Genomic DNA, 22,756 nt, shown 5'->3' with positions numbered 1-22,756 from the left:
GTTATTTACTATCTGTCATTCCTGTCCTATTTCAAAACAGTTGCTCAATGATTTAGTGTGGCTTACAGGACCATTTTTTCTAGAAATCATGCACAGCATATGCTAACAATCTGGAAAAAAAACAGGACTGCAATTATTTAAACTAATTAAAAGAATCATCCTTATATGGAAATGAAATCAAAGGAAAAAAAAAAAGATTTGTGGTAACAATTTTCTGGCAATAGCAGCTAATATTTAACCTTTGTTAAAGAATGCATGTAGATCAGTAGGCCATGTCCTAAGGTTTAGCAAAGTAAACAGAATATAAGAAATTACTGAACTTGGCATGAAAAATTGCTGGATGAAGCAGCTGACAAATATTACAGGTATTGTCATGAGGGATGGATGAACTTCACAGATGGTTAAGGGGGAATTATGTGAGAAACAGTTGAACTTCACAAATAATTGAAAGGGAGATTTGGGAACCTTTTGGGGACCAGTCTTGCAAGGCCAACAGGGCTGATGTAACCAGTCAGTGGTGACATGTAAGACCAAGGTGACCTAGGTAATAATGTTAGAAATATCAAATTTGAGTATTGATGTAGCCAAAGTGTACCCTTTGGGAAAAAGTAATTAGGGACAGGTGGTTTAGCTGTGAAGGGACAAGAGTGGAGGAAGTGAGGGATCAAGGTGTATGAGGGAAAAAATATGGAAAAATGGAGAGGAAGGGACATTGAGAAGGCATGCATGTAAGCAAATGGTTGCTCAGGGTTTGCCTCTTCAAGCCCTGCAACTGATTGTTGCACTCCGTTCTGCCTTCTTGATGAACTCTATTCCTAGCTATTTTCTGTGCGAATGTGATCTAGTGTGTGTGTGTGCGCGTGCGCGCACGTGTGTGCATGTTCTGCTAGCAAACTTTGAGCTGGCTAAGCTAGTAGGAGAAAATCAAGTTCTGGAAAGACCCAAGGTGGGAGATTAAACTGGATGAAGGGACCCAGGGTCTGGGCGTGGGGTCTGGGTGGAGCCCACGGGATCCTCAAACGAGTGTGAAGTGCCTGTGCCTGTAAGTTGAGGAAGTGCAGGACGTGTGTGCCTCCCACCAGTGAACTGTAAGTTTAGTTAGACAGAAAGGGGGAACAGGCCTGGGCCGTTTGTGGTGTTCATGCTTTATAGAGGTGTCTGTTGTGTGTGTATTTGCATTGTGTGTGTGTGTATTTGCACCTCTGTAACACAGGCTCTGCTTTGATTTTGCCTGCACCCAGAAGTGGGGATAAGCAGCAGATTCACGTCTATTATACTCAAATGGGATTAATTGCCTGGATCCTAAAGTACAGTGGAACTGACCTTCCTTAACAAACTTTCAAGTATGAAAAATTTACTTAATATTCCAGCTAATAATTTGCTCAGGTCTGTGAATGGATAATGGATAAATGGTTGGATAATAGCCATATAATGTGCTACATTCTTCAGAAGAAAAGAAAAATGAGCTACATGTAAATAGATATTAATATATACATCCATGTCACAGAAGAGAAATATAACAGAAAAAAACAACTTACAGAAGTCTGCCAAATTCATCCCAAACTCTATTTCTTTGTAATAGATTCATGTATTAGCACAGGTGTCAGAGATTTAATTCTCGGTAAGAGCAGCCAGAATTAGCTAACAGAGTTGAACTGAAAATAAAATTTCAACTTTCTCTTACTAGTGACATACATGTATATATATATGGAGAGGTGAAAACTCGGTCTGCAAGAAGCAAATTGAAGCATCTATTAATTATATTTATGAATATGTCAATAAATACATAATGTTTGACCATATGAACCAGGATTATGGATTGTGAAAGTAATGGTGAAAGAATACTTTTTGGTATTATACTTTAATTAGCTGAAAACTCTCTCTGTATCATAAAAACAGCCTGAGGGGTTTTAGTTATGTTTACCCAATCTTTGAAAAAACCCCACTTTTACGAGGCTTTGAAGGTTGATTTTTTTTTTCAGAATTAAAATTTATTTTGAATAAACAAAATATTGTTTTTTTAAAAAGCACATAATTGAGAACACCCAACCCAGACTTGTCCAGAAAGGAACGTTCCCATTGATTACAAGAAATTACTTTATAATCTGTGTTGTTGCATTTTGTTAGACTCTTACAACACCTAACTTGGTCAGTCCGGAGAACACGGACTTGCACAGACTTGGTTGTAACTGTCCTGCTTTTTCTGCTTTTGGGGTTTGTTATGGATGTTGGGTTTTGGCTGACACAGACAACTATATTTATAATAGATTTAAAATAATTGAGTTACGTTCTCAAAGATATGAGCTGGCCAAGCTCTGCAAATGTTTTCATATTCACAAAGGTCTTGGGAGTTATGGTCTGGTTTTCTAACAATAATAAAGTTTGATAAGTTTTACAATTTTAATACAATGTTGAGAAAGCTTTATGCAATTGGCCTTCCCCTAGCTCAAGGCTTTTTGAACTTTTATAATATATGTATTAAAAATATTCCCTGCCATAAATGTTTAAGATATATTATGCTTATGCCATTATTTATGGAATGATTCCCCCCTTTTCCATTATTACTGTATTATATTCTTCCTAAGATATTTTTAAGAAGGTCTTCAGGGTAGATCTGTCTTTCTCTATATAAAGACACACAGGCACAGAATTACCAATGAGAACTAAAGGGATTTCATCCCTCCTAAATTAGCATTGTTCCCACAATAGCTGATGCAATATAGCTTTTCAACCTTCCCCTATTTGGAGCATTCCTAGACTGTACTCATATCTTTCTGTCTCTCTCTAATTCAATAACTGTGTAACACTCCAAAAGTATAATTATCTCAATTAGTGACTGATATATATGGAAGATAACATCCTATATCTATAACCTCTAAAAAAACTATCCCAGTTTCAGAGGTCTGTGCTTTGCAGTTTATTATCTAAGGCTACTTTCTTACTGCTACCCCCATAAATAAAGAACGATTTCCTACACTATTGGAGTATGGTGGATTGAGAGCAGCTCTGACAAGAAGGACTTGGGGGTATTGGTGGATGAGAAGCTCAACATGACCCAGCAATGTGAGCTTGCAGCCTGGAAAGCCAACCATGTCCTGGGCTGGATCAAAAGAAGCATGACCAGCAGGTCGAGGGAGGTGATCCTGCCCCTCTACTCCGCTCTTGTGAGACCCTGCCTGAAGTACTGCGTCCAGCTCTGGGGGCCCCAGTGCCTGTTGGAGCAAGTCCAGAGAAGGCCACAAGAATGATCAGAGGGTTGGAACACCTCTCCTGTGAAGACAAACTGAGACTGTTGGGGTTGTTCAGCTTGGAGAAGAGAAGGCTCCGGGGACACCTTAGAGCAGCCTTTCAGTACCTAAAAGGGCCTACAAAAAAGCTGGAGAGGGACTGTTTATCAGGGAGTGTAGTGACAGGACAAGAGGTAATGAGTTTAAACTAAAAGAGAGTAGATTTAGACTACATATTAGGAAAACACTCTTCCCTGTGAGGGTGGTGAGGCACTGGAACAGATATCCCAGAGAAGCTGTGGATGCCCCATCCCTGGAAATGTGCAAGGCCAGGTTGGATGGTGCTTTGGGCAACCTGGTCTAGTGGAGGGTGTCCCTCCATGGGCAGGGGCTGGAACTAGATGATCTTTGAGGTCACTTCCAACCCAAACCATTCTATGATTCTATACTTCAGTATAGAAGTATATTTCATATATTTCAGTATAATTGAAATAATGAATGCTTCTTATTTCAAATGACATATTGGATTCTCTGTTATAAGATATCTGGTAGATTACAGAAAATAAAACACTGTGCACAGGTATTTAATAGCACAAAAACTGAAGGCGAGTATGTTGTCTGCTTTTGGATTCACCAGTGAACTATTACTTTCCTTATGCCAAATGCAGCTGAGTAATTGATCAATGAATACTACTGAGTGAATAAACAGAAAATGCTGTGTGAGTTGATGGGGAAGAAAATGCCTGAGGAAAAGTCCATTCTTTAGTATCAAAACCTACTAGGAACTGCTGTTTTACTGATCTATGCTTGTGCATCTCTGGAATTCTAGCTGGGTAAAGCAATTTTGATATCTGTATTGCCATAAATAAAGATTGCTTTTTTCCCCCTGCTATTTGTTTCCCTCCCCTGTCTCTTTTGAAATGGTTAAAGGCCATAACTGGGAAGGGAATATGATCTAATGTTTAGCTAACCAGAAGATAAGGTGCATCCTGTTTCCCTGTGCAACATAACAGGATCAAAAAAATGCAGTCATAAACCAGCTTTTTCTATCATTTTATCCCACATCTGTTTGCTTGGATTTTGGTTGTTGTTGTTATTGTTTGGCTGTGTTTTTTTTTCTCTGCATGCATGTATACCTTCCTGACATCACACCTGTCTCACAGCTGAGGCCATGTGGGATTTGTGAAAAGGATAGGGGTTACTCCTTTGTCATTCACAAAAGCAGATGTCCTTGCCATGCTCAGATTGCAACTAGCTTCCTACAGAGAGAGGCTAGAGAAACCTATAGGGAATAGTTTATAAGATTACCTATTAATTTTATAATCAAAACACTCAAGTATTGGAGTGTAAGTTTTAGGTCTCAAAAGAAGATACGATTAGTGTGTCAACTGTATGCTGAATCGCAACAAATGTAAACGAGAACATTAAGTCAGCTATTCAGACTGGTTTTAAAATAAGAAGATGTCTTCACCACTCAAGTAAGCAAAGTGCCTTTTTGTTTTCCAGTGCACACACCAAATGCAAGTTTGGAGTGGAGCACAGCTCTGTACGAACACTTAATCACAGACTGTAAACAGAGGTCAAGTTGAGAGATAATGCAGGAATTCAAGGTATATTTCTCCATGTGTCACATTCAAGCACCGATTTCTTGTCATGAGGTGCCAGAAGCTATCGTGCATTCACTGATTTGTTCTGTGCATTTCTAGAACTGGAGCTTTTAGATTAGCTATAATATAGCTGTGGGTAATAGTTCAGGGAAGTAAAAATATTATAAACCTAGTTTTAAAGTCCTAGCTGTGGAGGCTGAAAGATATAGACAGGGAAAGATAATTTCCTTATGATATTCAAATTACTGCAAACTTCCAGATTTAATTTGCAATCACCATACTACAAGACACTAATAATCTTTCCCCTGTAATATAGGGGCAAACATATGGATAGTTTTTGCCTCAAAGATTGATAGAATTCTATTAATTTTCAGTTATAAATTCAATTAAAAGAATGTATTAATTTCTGCAGTTTAATTTATTTATACTACTCTACCTGTTCCATGAGCAGATAACTCTGTAGGTTTATAAATATTTCACTTGTTAGAATACAAGTCTAGCTTCATTTGCAACTCTTTTTGTGTCACTGTCCTACTTTTTGCATAGTCTGCTTGACAAAGTTTCTATGCCTTACCTACCTGAATTTTATAACAAAAACCTTTGGGACTAATTAAGATTTTTATAGTAAAATAATGAGAGAGATTTTCTGTCTCTGTATTTTTTTTTCCCTAGTTTTGTGCCTTGGGTTATTCTTGGGGCCGCCATAGTCAGATTCAATTTATAGAAGCATATTTGTTGCTCATCTGCATTAATAGAGCATAATACAACGACAACAACAACAGCAGCAGCAAAGATCTTGACAAGTTCTAATATTTTCTCTTAAGCTAAATAATTCCCTAGCTTCTTTCTGTGTAAGACTCATAAAACAAAACATGTGCTAATTAATGTAGGAAAAATCCGATTGTTCTGAAAATATTTTAAATGAACTGAAGGATGCTTTTTTTAGTAGGCAAATTTAATCTGGCAAGGTGAAGCTGGTAGAACAGGCTAGACCAAAGCACAGAGCTCTGCTGTAGCTGCCATAATTATTCATGAAGCCATCAGCCAGCTAGGCTATATCTGGTTATAATTCTTGCACATGTCAGTGATAGGGAACATCCAGCTTTTATCCTGCAAGACGCTGACAAGGGCAGGAGAAGGTATGATCCCAGTGCCAGCGGGAAGCTTCCAGGCTCTTCGTTACCCAAGGAAATTCCTCAGTTAGCCCCTTACTCCCCAAAACAAAGCACCAGCAGAGTTCAGGACTGAAGGGCTAGAGTCACAGCAGACATCATTCAGAAAGCCATCTGACAGAGCCAGGAGGAAAAGCCAACGACTTTGAGTCACATTTCTGGAAGAAGTCTTAACTATGAGATAATAGCTGTCACATCCATTTGGGGAGTGCCAGGCCCAAATTCAGGTTCCTCTTCTGCGTGCTTGGACTTAAACCTATGTTTCACAACTGGCATGGAGGATGCTCTGGCTTTACCAGTGAATAAAATGGCCCAGTGAATTAAAAGGATTCAACTTATTTATAACAGCTCAATGCTATTAGACCTTTTCAAATGTGAGATAAAATGGTTTATCTCAAAACATTTTGACTACACACTAGGTAAAGGTGCTTTACTTCATGACTGCAGCAGACTGAGAACATGCACATGGGAACTTGTAGCATCTAATGGTGCTTAGTAATTTGCTAAAATACAAGAATTGTTAGACTTAATCCTTAAAGTCCTCCTTTAAACCAACACCCTCCCACACATTGGCTGCAGCCGTGCAATCCTTTTTACAAGTGTGGGTGCTAGCACTTTCCAAGGCCATCAGTAACTCCCAGAATTAGACCCTTTGCACTGATGCAAACCCCACTACATTGTTCTCCAAATTCACTGTTTTGTCTGTTTACTAGTGTCCAGCCATCTATCTACCTATCTGTTTGCCATTTTTTCATTTCTTTTACAGGGCACTGATCCTTGTATGATGATGTAATTTTCTTTGCTGCTTAAGAACTGATCTGGGCTGTATCCCTCTCTGTTCCCCATGCTCCCTCCCATAGGAACTGCTGTGTTCATCACGCTAAATTGTGCGATGATGTTGTGATATGGACAAATGCTCAGTGGCAAATAAACTGAAGCCAACAGAGACATTTTCAGTTAAAGTCAAACTTCCAGAGGTGCAAAGATAGTTCCTTACTGTGCAATCAAACCCTCAGCAGGAGTCTGCTGCTAATTGTGACATTTTTCAGCAAGATGCTTGCAGACAGGTCACTGGAAATACATGTACTTCAGATCATTTTAATAGAAGTAATATAATATGCACAGAAAGGTTTGCCATCTTAGCCCTACAGAGTTTCAGCTGAAAAGGCCATTTAACATTTTATATAAAACTCTTTATAAAGCAGAAAATGTAAAACTCAGACATTTTCTCAAATGGTTAATGCAATATACAGTAATAGCAAGGCTTGGCTCTTAAATGCTCTCTCTGGTCCATTGAAGCACTTGCAGAAATAATCCCACTGACTTCAGAGCTATGGCTCATGTGTTTGAAGTTTAGCACATCATCAAGTGTTCCGTTGGATCAAGGCCCTTGAATGTCTTAATTCATAAATATATTTATTTAGTAGAAATACACCTTTGCATAGATATGCTATAGCATAAAGATAGACATTAATAGCCAGTGCAGGATCAAGTCCATCAAATTTTTTCCTTAGTTTAAGTCTCCTAATTAGGAAATTAATCTAAAATAGGCACTTTATTTTCCACCCTATAAGATGGAGATAAGTCAATGTCTTTTGAAAGTTACCAGAAAGAGAAATTATTTGCTTAAGTAAGCTTCATAGACTTGAACAAAACTGGTTCTTCTAGGCTTTCAAAACTCCTTCTACTGATTAAAGAGGATCAGGCTAAGAAAAGCGTCATCTAAGATGGAGGTGAGAGTTATATGCCCAAATCAGAAAGACAGCTGTAGGAGAAAACAGTTCTTCTTTTATGTGAAACAAAAGAATAATGACAAAAGTTGGAATAAAACTTAAGTATAAGGAAGTTTGATTTCTCACCTCTTTTTTTCCATTCCTACAGAATTCTTTTTTTCTATAAATTCTGAATACTGAGATTAGCAAAATCTTGGGTATGAACTTTGCTATGCCAAGGAAAGGCATAGATGTTTTATGGAAATTGTATCTCCTCTCTTTGATATTCACATACTCTCTCTTTTTGGGGCCTGTGTGGCTGTAAAATTCTCAGGCTGCACCCTTGAGAGTGTAATACAGAGCGCCCCAGCTTGTGACACCAGGCTGTGGATGAGCATGAGACCATTTTTTATGAAGCGGTGAGGTAATTCAACTAATCTGAAATAGGCCATTAAGCAAAATTGTTATGGGTTTTAGCCATTTTTTTCCTCAGTTAGAAGGTTTGGTTTTTTAAAAAAGTGGATAGAAAGTTTACAAATTACTGATAAAAAGCCTATTGTTAAGAGATGCCAGGCTTGACCTGAATCAGAAAATGCAAAAAATACCCTGAGAAAGCCTGAGAAAGAGAGTTCCTGAGACTGCATTTCCCTTATGGTGATGGCCAATTTCCCCTGAAGACAATGATTAGCCAGTTATGGAAGCTGGCTCATATCATACCTTCAGTCATGGTTCTGTGGCCTGACAGGCTGCATAATCACTAGCTGGTGAGAGATCTGATAAATCCATTGTTAATTTGTATGTTAATGGAGTCTTTCATCTGACAATCTCTTTTTTTTTATATATTAATTAAATAACACAACATCATCTATGAAGGAGGTAGGTTAGCACAACTGGAATTTGCTTCTCTCTCTGGCCAAGAAGGAGTTGTACATAATACTTTGAAAAATACTTAAGTGATTTAGGAATTGACATGTTATTTTTAGGAGTGATGGACATTTGCAGCTGTGTGAAATGGTGTACCTAACTTATTTTCAGTGCAGGTAAATATATAACCTTGAAGGCATCTTTGACACTTCCACAGTATGTAGAGAGATGGAATCTTTTTAACCTATAACTTCAAGGCAAATTTCAAGAACAGGACATATTCCTATAAACTACTATTTACTGAGGAAACTATTTTTTCAGTAGGTACATTCACAAATGAAAAAAAGTAGTGTATTGTACATTTTCTTGAAACAATTTTTTTGGGGGGTGTGTGAATATCCTATATATAACAAAGGAGAAAATAATATGGTTGCATTGCTGCTGCTCTGATAACCTGTTTTGCATAGCACAAAGAATATTTATATATATATTTGAGGTAATAATAATTAAAGACATGAAGGCAATTGGAAAATATCATAAAAATATAACAAATGTTTATGAAGATAGATGGTGTCATAGTAACTTGATATCTTTCTGTGATAACTGATTTTCTAGTTAAAGGACACACAGTAGATCTAATCTGTCTGGGTTTCAGTAAATCACTTGATATGGTGTCAGATAGAAAATTACTAGTTAAAGTGGATAACATAGGGATTAGAACTAAAAATGTAATATGAGTAAAAGACTGGCCAAGAGAGACAAAAATGGATATTATTAGAAGGGGACATTTCAGAATGGGGAAAGGTTACTTGTAGTTTCTTCAAAGACTGATCTTGGGATTAATGTTATTAAATACTTTCATTAAGGACTTTGTGCAAAATAGGTATGAACTAATGAAATTCGTAGTTGAAATGAAGTTGGGAGGCATCGTATGTGTAGTGGGGGGTGAAAATATACAGGAGCAACTGAATGACCTTGAGGACTGGACTTACAGAATAGAGTCAAATTTAATATATCTATGTGCACGGTCATGCACTTTTACACTAATAACAAGATTTCCTGCTTTACTTGGAGGCCAACCTTTGGAAATAAGTGAAGAGGAGAAATATCAGAATGCATTTGTTGATCTCAAAATAATGTGAAAATGAAGTGTGTGACTCAAAATATATAAGGTGTATCCAAAGGAATTAAGGAAATATTCCTTTCTTTATCTGGAATAAAGAAGGACTGCAAGAATAATAAAGTGGAAGGAGGTTCTATTTTTATGACTGAAAGAGCCTTGTCCATTTAGCTTGAAAAATGGAAGACTAAGAAAGGTTGTTATTGTTATTTACATATGACTTAGGCTAAAAGTGATGCATATATTAGAGAAGAGAGGCATAAATTTGCAACGATCACATTAAGACTGATAAGCAGAAAGGTGTTTTAACCATATATAAACTGTGATTCTACAACAACCTTTCAAAATGGTCAGTATGGGAAAAGTCCTAGTTTTAAACATCCCAGCAATATTATGTGATATAGTTGACAAAAAAAGCAGGAGCTTGGACTCGAAGACTCAGAAGGTGCCTTCTATTTCTGTCATTCATGATTCCTTTAAATCAATTATGTTAATTTAATTCAGAAAGCTTAATTTTTACAAACAATATTCACCCTTATATTTGGTATGCAGTTATATTTACTATTAGGTCTACCGTATTCTGCAACTGTAGGCAGATAGAATATGTCATCCTCAGGGTCATATAATAATCATAACTGAGCTAAAAATACAACCTAAAAGTCTGATTCTCCTTTCATCTATTACAGTTTTTTTACTAAGATGGTATAACCCCTTTAACATTGCTGGATATTCACTGAAGTAAAAGAATCCAATTCCATACTTTTTGACTCACATTTCTTTCTCTAACTACTACAGTCAACTGATTCCCTAATATATATATGTATGTATATGCGTATGTATAGACATCTCAGCCTTAGGCAGAGCATATATTTAAAATGAATTTACCAGAGTATTTCCCCAGAGACTTATATTCCCTTGGTTTCTGTTTTTTTGTTCTTTTTGTTTCTTCTGATGGTAGTTATAGACTGTATAACTTAGCTAGCTTGGAGGTGCAAATGCACCCCAGAGGAATAGCCTTATTTATTTTTCATAGTATAATTGATTATTTTGAATAATGTATGTGATGGCTAGGTAATGAGTGGAAAAACAATATCTAAACACGACTTGGTACCACTTTCTATAGTATCTGTGATTTGACAGCATAACATATTAGGTTGGCCTCACAGGACAAGATAACTGTTACATTATTTTCTGTAAGTAAAAGTCATTCAGCACATTGGCCCTGCTCAGAAAAAGAATATGAATATGCAGAATTTCATCTGCATTGTTATATCTGAGACACTAGTATAAAAATGATGTACAGAGTTAAATTATGGCTGAAATGTTTTTTGAGATGGTTTATCAGAAGGGGAAGAATAAATGTCTCTGTGAAAAGAACAAGAACTGAAACCCAATCTTAACTAAAAATAACAATTTTTAAAAGTTGGGATTATGACTGGCTCTCTGCTTGAATTCTGAGGTGTTATAGGAGCTGGGATGTGACCTGCAGTTAAAATGGGCTCATGCCATAGCACCAAAAATTTTCTCTGTATTGTCCGACACACACTGTGGTGATGCATGGGATCTTCTTCGCTTTACACCAGATTGACTTTTAGATCTGTGTTAGCTTGGAGTTTGACCTTGGGCAGCAGGTCAGGTCATACAGTGTCTAACTCAAGTCGTCAAGATAACATTTACTCTACCAGCCTGGAGGGGCCTCTGTAAGCAGCCAGTGTTTAAAACAGATGCATTTTTACAAAGGTAATCCGTGAAATATAAAAGTTAATTTTCTTTAATACTGTCAGCTGTACCTGCAGAAAAGGGAATGTATAAGAAATACACAGTGAATATGTTTTTGTTACATTTTTGGTTCCAGCTTGTAGGTCACTGAAGGGAAAAATGAACAAATTGATGGATTTGGTTATGTGTGAAATGGATACGTAACAAGGGAACTAGAAAACCTTTTACATTTCCAGAGATCAGAACTCCCAGCCCACCATATAATACTCCATTCCAATTTCGTTCAGCTGTGATGGAGGGAAAAATTCCATAACATTGGTGTGCACTTAATTGTCACAGGGAAATAAAATTACAAAGTTTAGTAATACCATAAAAATATGTGGTGTTATGCAAGAACTTAAAATTACATGCTCTCTAAAGTAAAATTATTATACTACAGAGGCTTGCAAAAGCTTTCAAACTAAGCAGTATAATCTCACAGTTAAGAGCTTTAACTTCTGGTTGAGAAAGAATAGAAACACAAATGCCATTGCTGTCAGGACCAAACAGTACAACAGACTCAAGGTGAATTTTTATGTGGTTTTTGAACGCATTTCTTATGCTAATGGTGTTGATAAAAACATAAGACATAATATTTGCATTTTCCACGTGCGGCTAAGATATTAATAGCAAAGTCAGAACAAAGGAATGCCCATTAATATATGGACACGTGGAAACAGATATGCACAACCTACTGACACCTTCCAGTCAATGAAAGAACAATGAAAAGACAGATGCTCATTCTCCTGAATCCATCAGGCTAAAGCCTAAAGCCATGTATCTCCCATCTTATCAGGAGTACCACCAGCCAAAGCTTATCTGTGGGAAGATTTGAGTGCAGTAAAAGACAGACTCTTCAAGCGCCAAATAAAAGGTCAAAGTGCTAATGGGTGGATAGAAAGACTTAATTTTGGGCCATCAGAAATGTTCATAATTTACCCTACACTGAATGTTCTTGTCTTCCAGCATGACGGCAGGGACTTCTTGGCCAGCAGAGGCATTTCACACAGAGAACCAGCTGATCAGTATGCATTGAATGAGCAGACACTGGACTGGAGCACAGAATGCTCTAAATAGCTCTCACTCTGTGTCGTTGAAAAGATTAACCAAATCCATGAGCAGAAAATATGTATTCTGGATGGTTCTTTGTGTTCCCTGCTGTGAAATTCTAGGACCCCTCGGGATTATCCACTGAACTGCAAAATAGATCCATGCTTTTTCAAGCTGATGCAAGGTAGTGAAAAACAACTATTGACTTCTGCCATCAGAAGTTATACATGTCCCCTTGACAGAAATAAACCAAATAGCTTTTTTTGTAAAGCATGTGACTGTATCCAATATAAAGAAAATGCAGTAGTCCAAGGTCCAGAAGTTCAGACTTGTATCTAAAAGTGTCCAAATTTGTCATCTAAGTGACAATAGCATTCTGTAAAAAGTACAGCTACTTTTTAAACTTGTGGGCAACCAGTTGTCGTATGATAGGCATGCACAAAGATACCTAAATGTTGATAGCTGTCTCACAGGTAAGAAATTAAAGTCCTAGACTAAGCTGTGAATCATGAAAATCTCAACAAGGAACTTCCATGTAGATGACCCTCACTGTACTTGCACTGTGCCAGGAGATGTAGTGCACCCAAAAAAAGGCATCATCTGGCACCTTGCTTTTAGGGAACATTCAGTATGAAAGTTATTAAATCCCTATCCTGAAGCTTTGGTTCACTTTTTAGGGGAATGTAGTTGCTGTATTTTGGTTGCCCCAGTGATGGTTTTCTCTCTGTTTTCTGCTAAAATTGTTACAGTTTGTAATGACAATTGAATAATTAACACATGAAGTCTGTGGATCTGTCTTCTACATTCTAGGTGAATACCATAATCACTAAGCTAAGATCAGCTACTCTGTCTCACTCAATATTTCAGTTCAATTCCAAGTGAAGAAGTTGAAAGAGGTATGCAAGAGAAAACCACACATTTTCCTCTCCCCCCCCACCCCCGCCCTTCTTTTTTTGGGACCAACCTTCTAGCATCCTTTCTTTTTGTATTAAACAACTCCTGAAGGTTTCACCTGGAACTGAGTCTTCAGTGGGTTCAAGGCATGGTAGGTTGAGTTCACAGAAAAGAAATTATTTGATGTTTGCTAAATAAACAGAGACCACTTCTGGTCAAGACATCTCCGAGAAACAAATGGTTGGAGGATGGGGAAGTACACAGACGAAGCATTGTCTGTAATTGCTCGGTCCTTACACCCTGCCGATTTTGGTCACTGTCAGAATTAAAAAAAAAGAGTTAGATGATTGACTTGTGCTCCAATGCTGCGTGGCCATTTTTGTATTCTTAAGATTAAGGTGGCAGATTGACCAAGACCATAAGAAGATGATTTTCTGAGCATCCAGGTCTCGGGCACTATAAGCACATCACCTCATTTCCTCCCGTTCCCCATCTTTTCCAGCTATCTGTTCAAAGGCATTGACTAGAGTGCTCAAATGGCATGGCAATGAGACCACTAGAAGAACCTGAACTGAACAGAACATTGCATAATTAAAACTGTTTTTCTAGAGCACGACCAGAAACACTGATAAAGCTTACAGAAAGCTTTTCATTGGAAAAGGAAAATTCAGAGGTGAAGAGGTGGAATGTGTAACTTAACACATAATATTCCATTCCCAGTGCTCTGAAACTGTAAAAGCTTTTTATGAATAAATGCTGAAAAATTTATGCTGCCCTTTTTACCTTTCTAGTGTCTGGATCATTTTGGCTAAGGGCCTGGAAGATAAACTGCAATTTATTATCTCCTGGCATCTTGGATAGATATAGTGCTTTGTTATTTGGCTTAGTTGTTTTTCACTATTTTTTTCACAGAAAAGAAAGGAGGGATTGGCTTCTTTCCTGTAATATTTTTGGAAGAACAAAAAGGTGTTTTTCTCAAGGTGATACAATTTGATTTCATAGTCAGGTGCCAAATTATGAATCGAACTTGATATTTTGTTTCATGTTCATTCATGATGAAAGTATGTTTGATATTAAATACCAAAGCTTTCTGTGAAATTTAATTTTTGTCACAATCTCTAAGCATTGCTATACAGGATGCTTACCTTTATGAATAAATTCATGGACTACTATACCTCACTTTTCCATATCTACAAAGGAGGGATAATAACACTTATCTATGTGACAAATGAGATAAGTGGCTTAATTTATTAAAGTTTGTAAACTGCTTTGAGATCTTCCAATAAAAAGAGCAAAGTAATAGCAGCCATATCATAAAGGAAACTAAACTTTTAATTTTGCCAAAGTTCCCTGGGTGAAAAGATAACTCTTTAATGAGCTTAAGGACGTGTTTGAGATTGGCAAGTTTATAACAAATCCACAGTGGATACAAACATGTAAAGCTGTTTGGCATAACTTTTTTGCAATTGCATTTGAAAAAGTAATTGGATATTACAAGACTGTGAATAGTGGAGAAATGCAGTTGATAGTTCTAAGCTGTGAATTATATGTCATATTTTATTGCATAGATGTGAGTGTTGCTGTTGTGGCATTCGAATGTGTTTTCTTTCAGATGATTTATTAGCATATGTACAGTATTTGACTAGCATTATGCTTATTTATTGATACTCCAACAGCTAACAACCATTTGATCATATGGTAACATGAGGAAATAGTCACAAGTGTGTGATTTAAATGTGTATTTTTTTCCTATTTGTGGTAACTCTGATATGCCAGAACATTTGTAATCAATTTTTAAAGGACATAAAGACTCAGAAGGATACTGTTGAACCTAGGATGAAGAAGCTAAAAGAGTAGACCTCTAATTGATTATTAGTTTTCTCTGTATTGATGGATGGAAAGAGCTGAGCTGTCTGTTTCCTTGTAAGAATGAGAGGCAGGCCTCATTTGAAAGGAGCCCTTATTATCTGAGATGACCTAATATGTGTTTTGATTGAATAATTCTGTGCTATCCAGTAGAGAACAATAGCCTTGGAATAGCAAGACTGCATCCATTAATGTTTTGACAGTTTTCTGCTGCTTTTTTTTTCTCAATCCTCAGAGCAGGAAGGAAATTATTTAAATTGCCATGGAATAAGTGTACAGCTTTTGAATTTTTGCAGCCTTTACTTACTTAAAAATAAGTATTAAATATTTTCAGGAAATGTTATACCTGAGAATTGTCTTGTATAAAAGAATAAAGTTAAGATCCACGAGGTCAAGAATGAACCAAAGCTGTATTATTTACATATAACTATCTTCAGTAGATCTTATATATCTTAAATATGATTGTTCCTGTGTCATGGCCAAATGTTACTTCAGTGTGGGGAAATAAAAATAACAACGATCCAGCAGGATTCCAATGCTGTTATTATTAATGGCAGTCCTGCTGCTAATAGTCATACTAATATTGCTGGTTTAGTAGGAAATCAATCCTGGCCTTAGGAATAGTTTTACAACTCAGAAATCCAGTCTTGTCCTCAGAAGCAGTCAACATCTTCAGGGTCAGCTGAATTGTGCCCAGAGTGGATTTAATGCTAGTTCTGTCTGACACAGCTTTGAGCAGCAGTAGTTTTTGTTCCCGTTCACGGGGTTAGGTGCCCCAGCTGCCGGCTCAGATGCTTCTCCTGATGCTAAGTGTTGGGGTGAGGGTGAGGTGGCTGCTTGTCTCACTTCTTCATCAATCTTTGCTCTGTCAGAGTTGTAGAAGGCCTTTTTGCCCTGTTAGTCTAGACACCAGAAGCCTGAATATCTTCTTACACTCTGCCAGCATAAAATGACCTCAAAATGTTCTTAAATTACAGTGAGCCATATATTTACTCCCAGTTTAAGGCTCTTTGTAAGGCTCACTGCCAGAGTAGTGCCAAATGTAAATCAGAGCTAATATAAATCAGGGTCCATTTAACGTACAATGTAGAGTGGAAATTAGAAAGTTTAGAATCAAGTAACAGTCTTTTTTCTCTGTTACGAGACTCTCATACCAATTTATATTCCGATCGCTAACGCATGGCATCATTTGCCCCCTGTTATTAAGGGAATATATTACCTCCTCAACATAATTTTTCCTTGTTCATAGGTTTAAACAATTTTCTGAATCATGTTAATTTCCCAGAAAAAATAACATCTATTTTAATAAAATTACAGAATTACATTAAAAGAGGAAAATAATTGGGATGACGGAAGAGAATTTCTTAATTTCCAGCCACTGTTTGTTACTATCTATCTGACTGTGTTACTCATTTACAACAAATGCAGCCTGAGTTATAAGATCATGTTTTATGGGATGACTTGAAGGCAGACTACAGTCTGCTCTTTAGTCTTTTGTTATTATAGCCTTGTTAATCTAGCTGGATAATTGAACAAAGAAGATTAGATCTGTATGACAATGGGAGAGGGGCTCTTTTTCTGTGGTTTGTTTGACACACATCAAAACTTAACAGCGTCCCGTGACACCAGCTCATTGTAACTGGATCTACAGATTTTCTTCTGTCTACTTATCCTAACTGGATTCCTAGATCTAATTGACAGGCTTTAACTCCTCTGTGGGATTCTGCAGTTCATGCCTCCTAAGCCTTGCAGCTAGTTCCTCACATATTTACCCTCCTTCCTTCCCAGTGATTAACACCAGTTTCTTCATGAGACCTATGGGCTTTTCTTGGCTTGGCATCATAAGAGGGCAAAGTATCAAGAAAAAAAAAAAATGTTCTTAAAAATGTAATTTTCTAACAATTTACTCTCTTCTTTTGAAAACACATTTGACCACAAAGTCAAGTCTTTAAAAAAGTAACAGAATAAAGCATTTTTAAAAGTGAATTCTTATGTTTGATTTTACTTCTGCTTTTAGTCTGATGGGTCACTGTTGAAACTGGGGAGAGTTCTCTTGTTCAACCTCCTTCTGGTTTTTACACGGGGGCAATGCATCCTCCTGTAACAAAGAACAGTGTCACTTCCATGGTACAGTGTCAGTTCCTGCTGTCTGGCTTTGGTATCTTATTAAAATATCTGGCATCTCTTTTTAATTGTATGCCTTTTATCTCTCACAATGATTCATCACCTGTTCTGATGCTTCATTCCAGTAAGACAAATTCCCCCAGGTAGTACCCCAGAATCATTGCTTCAGGATTTGTTCAGTTTAAATATGAATACTGATTACCTTCAACCATAAGTCAACTACTAGGTGCAAAAATTTTCTCAGATATATTTGAGGAGAAAGTTGGGGAAAGGTTCAGCACAAGATGAGGGAGATTTACCAAGGAATTCCCAAGAAGTCATTAAAGACAGACTGAGGCAGACAGATCTGCTCCATTACATCACATAAATTTTAAAACCAAAAAAAAAAAAAAAAGTTTTTCATAGGTACAAATCACTTACTAACAACTACCTTCAAAATATAAAAAGTATATCCTTTTTTACTTTTTCTAAAGTGGTTTTATTCCTTCACAAACTTTGGAAAAAATGTTTGTTCATCATTCAGATGACCCCCATATGCCTGTTTGATTGTCTGCTTTTTTTTCTCATTTCAATATAAGGTTGTCTTTTCCCTATTTTAAGTGAGTTTAAAAGCTCCTTATTTTAAAATATTTTCCTAATGTTTAACCTTGTCTTTACTGCAACTCAGGACCATTTATCTCCAGCAGATACTGGAAACATTTTCTTATTTTCCTCTTTATAATACTGTTACATATTAAAGCCTGTTATCATGTTTACTCTTAGTCTTTTTTATTCTCTCCTGGTGCCTTGTGATGCCTTGCCATTGAATCCTGATCATGCAGACTTCTAAAGGCCTGATATTTCAGGTCAGCTGTTTGGATAATCAAAAAGTCTCTAGTACCTTCTTTTCCAAAAGTATGATTGGAGACTAAGGAACACCAATAACAGACTTCTTCAAGTCATAGATTTCTCAGTTGTTCAAAATTTGCTTTTCTGAAATCAGAGTCATCTTCTATATTTCAATATGTGAAGCTCTTTCTTATTGTGTTGAATTCAGCCTGCTTGCAAGCTGTCCTGTTATTCTCACATTCACAATCAGTTCAGCTGTCACAGAAAGCAGATATAGACAGACTTTCCTTCAGTTTTTATCATCCATATTTTACATCTGAACAGTCTTTTTATAATTTAGCCACTACTTTGATAATCAATGTTACCCTGTATATTTTTTAATCAAAACAGATACTGAAGGAGTTAACTTCTGTAAATATAGGTTCAGTGAACTCAGACAAGAGGCCAAGTAATTCTCAAATTTCTTTCAGGTGTATAGATAATTTCCTATCATTCATTTGGTTTCATTCTCTATTCTTTGCTTCCTTCTAATTCAAATAATTTAACCACTGTTCTCTTCCATATGTCTATGCAGTGGCCATGAAAGGAGATTATGTAAAACACAAAAACAGTCCTTCAGTTTTTTTGTTCCTCTAATACAGTTTTTCAAACCCTAGTCAATTACAAGTTATCTTCTTTCCATCTTTTTGCCACTGTTTACCAAGAGTTCTTGTTTCCTACCTTCTCTAAGTCAATGCATAAATCTTTTTACTCCATAAATCACTCCTTTTTTCCCTCCATCTTCTATCTCCTTTGTGATGTCTGTCTGTATTTTTGCTTTTTATTTACACATTTTTTTTTTTTACTAGAACACATTTGTTGCTTTTAATGGAAGCATCTCGATCTCTTCCAAGTAGAATCTAGATGGCAATACCTATCAGGAAGCAAGTTGTCTTCAGACCACGATATGGTACCCAACTATTAAACAACACGACTAACTCACTGCTCACTACTGCTGAGAAATTTATTTACACGGTTAATAGGATACACTTTGGCCCCACACAGTTGATAGTTTATTCAGAAACACATATCCTCCTTTTTTGGCTCAATTATTATTGATAATGAGTTCTTGATTGCCTTGCATCTGTTTATTATTCAACCACATTAAAGGAACTCAATTACTAAGTAGTAATAGGTTGCGTATCCCTCGGTCTCCTAGTTTTGCTCTTCTCCATTTGAAGGGTGTTTGGCCATGTGATATTGTCTCTGCTCTTCAAACTTAGCTAATGGATGGCAAGAGTTTATGAATAAATCATTGCTAATTCAGTAAATTCTAAGAGATGCCAAAATGCAGAATGCTGTACCTGCAAAAAAGAAAGAGATAGAAAAGGAGAGAAAATTAATGATCTCTCTTGGCCTCTTCTCTAAAGAACAGCATTTCAGCTACAGACTGTATTGATAATGTTTGATTTCTCTTATGACAGAGGAAAAATGGACATGACAGGGATGTTAGGATAAATAACTTTTCATATTGCTCTTGTTTCCTTACCTCTGGCCATATTAAAAACACTTAGCTCACAGCTGTTAGTGTCAACATCACACTAGTTCTTATCCTGTGTTTCCTGATCTGTCCAGGTTGCTCAAGGATTTATCCGGTGTCATCTTGGAAAACCTCCAAGGATGCAGGCTGTACAACGTATCTGGGCAGTCTGCTCCACTGCTTACTCTAGCACTGCATCTCCCTTCTCAATGTCTGTCCAGAAGTGTGCTGTGTTCTTCCTTTGTCTGAGGTTGGTGTCACACACCAAGAGAACAAAGGCACCTTACAAAAGCGCTAATGAGGGTGTATAGTAGAAGAGCAGTAAATCTGCATTATGTATCTAGGCTGGAATCTGACCTTACAGGGGTATAAGAAAAGACTTATCTGATCCCCAGAGTGCCATGGTCACAGCTGGAAATGAAGGCTTGAAAAATAAACTTTATGATAGCTACTAATATTACAAATTGTAGCACTATGGAATAAATCACAGGAGCCATGAAACACAACATACGGTACCCTGTTTTCAGCCAAATGATTTATTCATGAATGTTCATAATTCAAATGAATTGGACATGAATATTCATGAGTACTCCTTTGTAACTAGATATTGTAAGGATATCTGGGCTAATTACAACAGAGGCTCTTTGCTAGCATTTGCATAGTGGCAGTGGGAACATTTTGGAAGTTGGAATTCCTTCCTGGAGTCCCAGCTGTAACTACTTTATGTGACTGAACGCGTACAGAGGTCAACAAAGCAAATATGTAGTAATGCTTGGATGTAGTCTGCTGGCATCTACCCAGCCTATTTGTAGAATATGCACCATTAAACCATGAATATTACATAACTTACTGCCAGTGAAATGGTAGATATTCATGCAGAGCAAGCCTTAAGCACAAGTAAGTCAAGTGGCTTTTGGGCTATGTTCCAGTAGGCACAAGAGGTCAATTTCTGCTCACAGTTACATTAGTGCAAATTCACTGATTTCAATTAAGTTACTTTGTGTGAATACAAGCCAAATTTGGCCCTGTCTACAGACTCATAACTCACAAACTGGCAATTTTCTTTTCCAGTAACAGCACTGAGAAACAAATTATACCATGATTTCTTATCTATTTCCAGTGACATAGGCACAGGTTAAAAAGTCATAAATCTGGCATTTCAATTTTTCTTGTTTTCTCAGAAACATCAGCAGGAAAGGATGCTTTCTTTTCTCTCTGTTTCTCTCACACTTTAAAAAAAAGAGACATTCTATATAGTATTGTCTGTAAACACATATAGGAAAATCTGGAAGGGAGCTGTAGCTTTGGCATTGATGACAAAGAAAGAAGTATGAAACAAATGTAATAGCTGGGTCTTTGTTCATGTAGAGAATGACAACCAGATAAGATCCTTGAGGAGTTCTTAGACTCCTATATTCTAAGCTCACAAGACAATTCTGATTTGGTGTCCTGAATATCATAAACCACATCATTTTCCCCAATAATTGTTGTACCAAGACCAGATCTTCTGATAGCCTGATTTAATTTAAAGATACAGAAGTGAGGAATCATTTCTCTTAAGGTTGATGTCTACGAGTTAAACATATATATATATGATCTAAGGTAGAGACACTGCCACGGTGTAAGGCACAGGACAGATTTCTAAAGTGGGGTAGGTTAATCATGAATATAAAGGGTTTCTAGATAATAAGAAAGCCCAGATATAGATGTCAATGCTTACAATACCGTACATCTAGATATGTTTAATCTCACCAAGATTTTCCCCAGGAAAAAAAAAAATCCCAAGAAAATACAGGATTTATTCCAGCAAATTGCTCAAATATTCATTTCACTGTTAAAATGTGCGTCTAAGTTCTGATATAAATTTTTCTGGGTTCAGCTTTCTGCCAGAGCTAGTGGAAAGGTTCTGTAATTGGGGGTGTGTGGGATGTGGGGAAAATTATAAGAAAAAAAGAAAAAGAACTTTAAGAAGAAGCAGTAATTCCTGCAGGAAATGTTTTCACTTTTTCTGTATTTGTTAATAAATGCCCTTCCTTGACCATTGCCTCCTGTTATGACTTTGTTCACTTTGTCCCCATGTGGTTATTATGGATTGTGATTATGTCACCTTGTGACCTCTTCTGGGATACACTGTTGATGGAGCCTCTTAAGCTTTTTACCAACAGAAAATTTTCAGACCATATATTATTCCTGCAGTTTTCTTCTGAACCTCCAAAACTTTCCAGTATTCTTAGTGAAACATGAACACTGGAGACAAACACTGTTTTTCCCACTAGCCCTGTATCCAAAAGTAAATACTATTTCTCTCCATAAAATTTTACTTTTGACTATAGTGTTTTGCCCAATGTTTAAATTATGTTTTTGTGTGTGAGAGCCTCTGTCATTTTCAAAGCTTTTTCTTTCTAGAACATGTTGTGTAGGAGTGGTCTAAACTCTTTTTTTTCCCAGGTATATGATGCTACATTTGACTCCCTTCAGATTAATGGGGATTGCCGAGTAGCGTAACTTTATACTGTCAACATATTATTTATTCATCTTATATTTTTTTCTGTTAGCCTTATACTTCATGAGTTATGATTTTATATTTTGTTTGCAGATCATTGATAAAATATATTGAATATAAGTACTCAGGTAGAAACACTTTTGGGACACTTGACCTATCCTCAGCTGAATGGCATTTTTTTCTTAATGGTATTTCTGTGTTACTAGCCAGTTTTTAACTAATGCTTTGTGTACAGATTTGATGTATGCATTAAGACAACAGGAATAGAAGGTGTTTTGACAATTTGGATCAGGTCAAATAAATTAAGTTCCTTTTCTAATAACTAGATTGTTATTATGTAGTTATGAGAAAGGAACAATTACAGGAAGCAGTCAGGTGGAAAAGATCCCTATTCCTTACCTTCTCAAAGTTTTGAAGGAACAAAATGGAAGTGAACTTTGGTTGGTGAGGATACATGTTAAACCAGTGCTAAAGGCACTGAAAAAAAAAAAAAAAAAGTGAGAAAAACAAAA

Source organism: Balearica regulorum, chromosome 3 (genome assembly GCF_011004875.1).
Source record: "Balearica regulorum gibbericeps isolate bBalReg1 chromosome 3, bBalReg1.pri, whole genome shotgun sequence".
NCBI lineage: Eukaryota > Metazoa > Chordata > Aves > Gruiformes > Gruidae > Balearica > Balearica regulorum.
The sequence above is the reverse complement of the archived record's forward strand: the minus strand, read 5'-3'. Positions refer to the sequence as shown.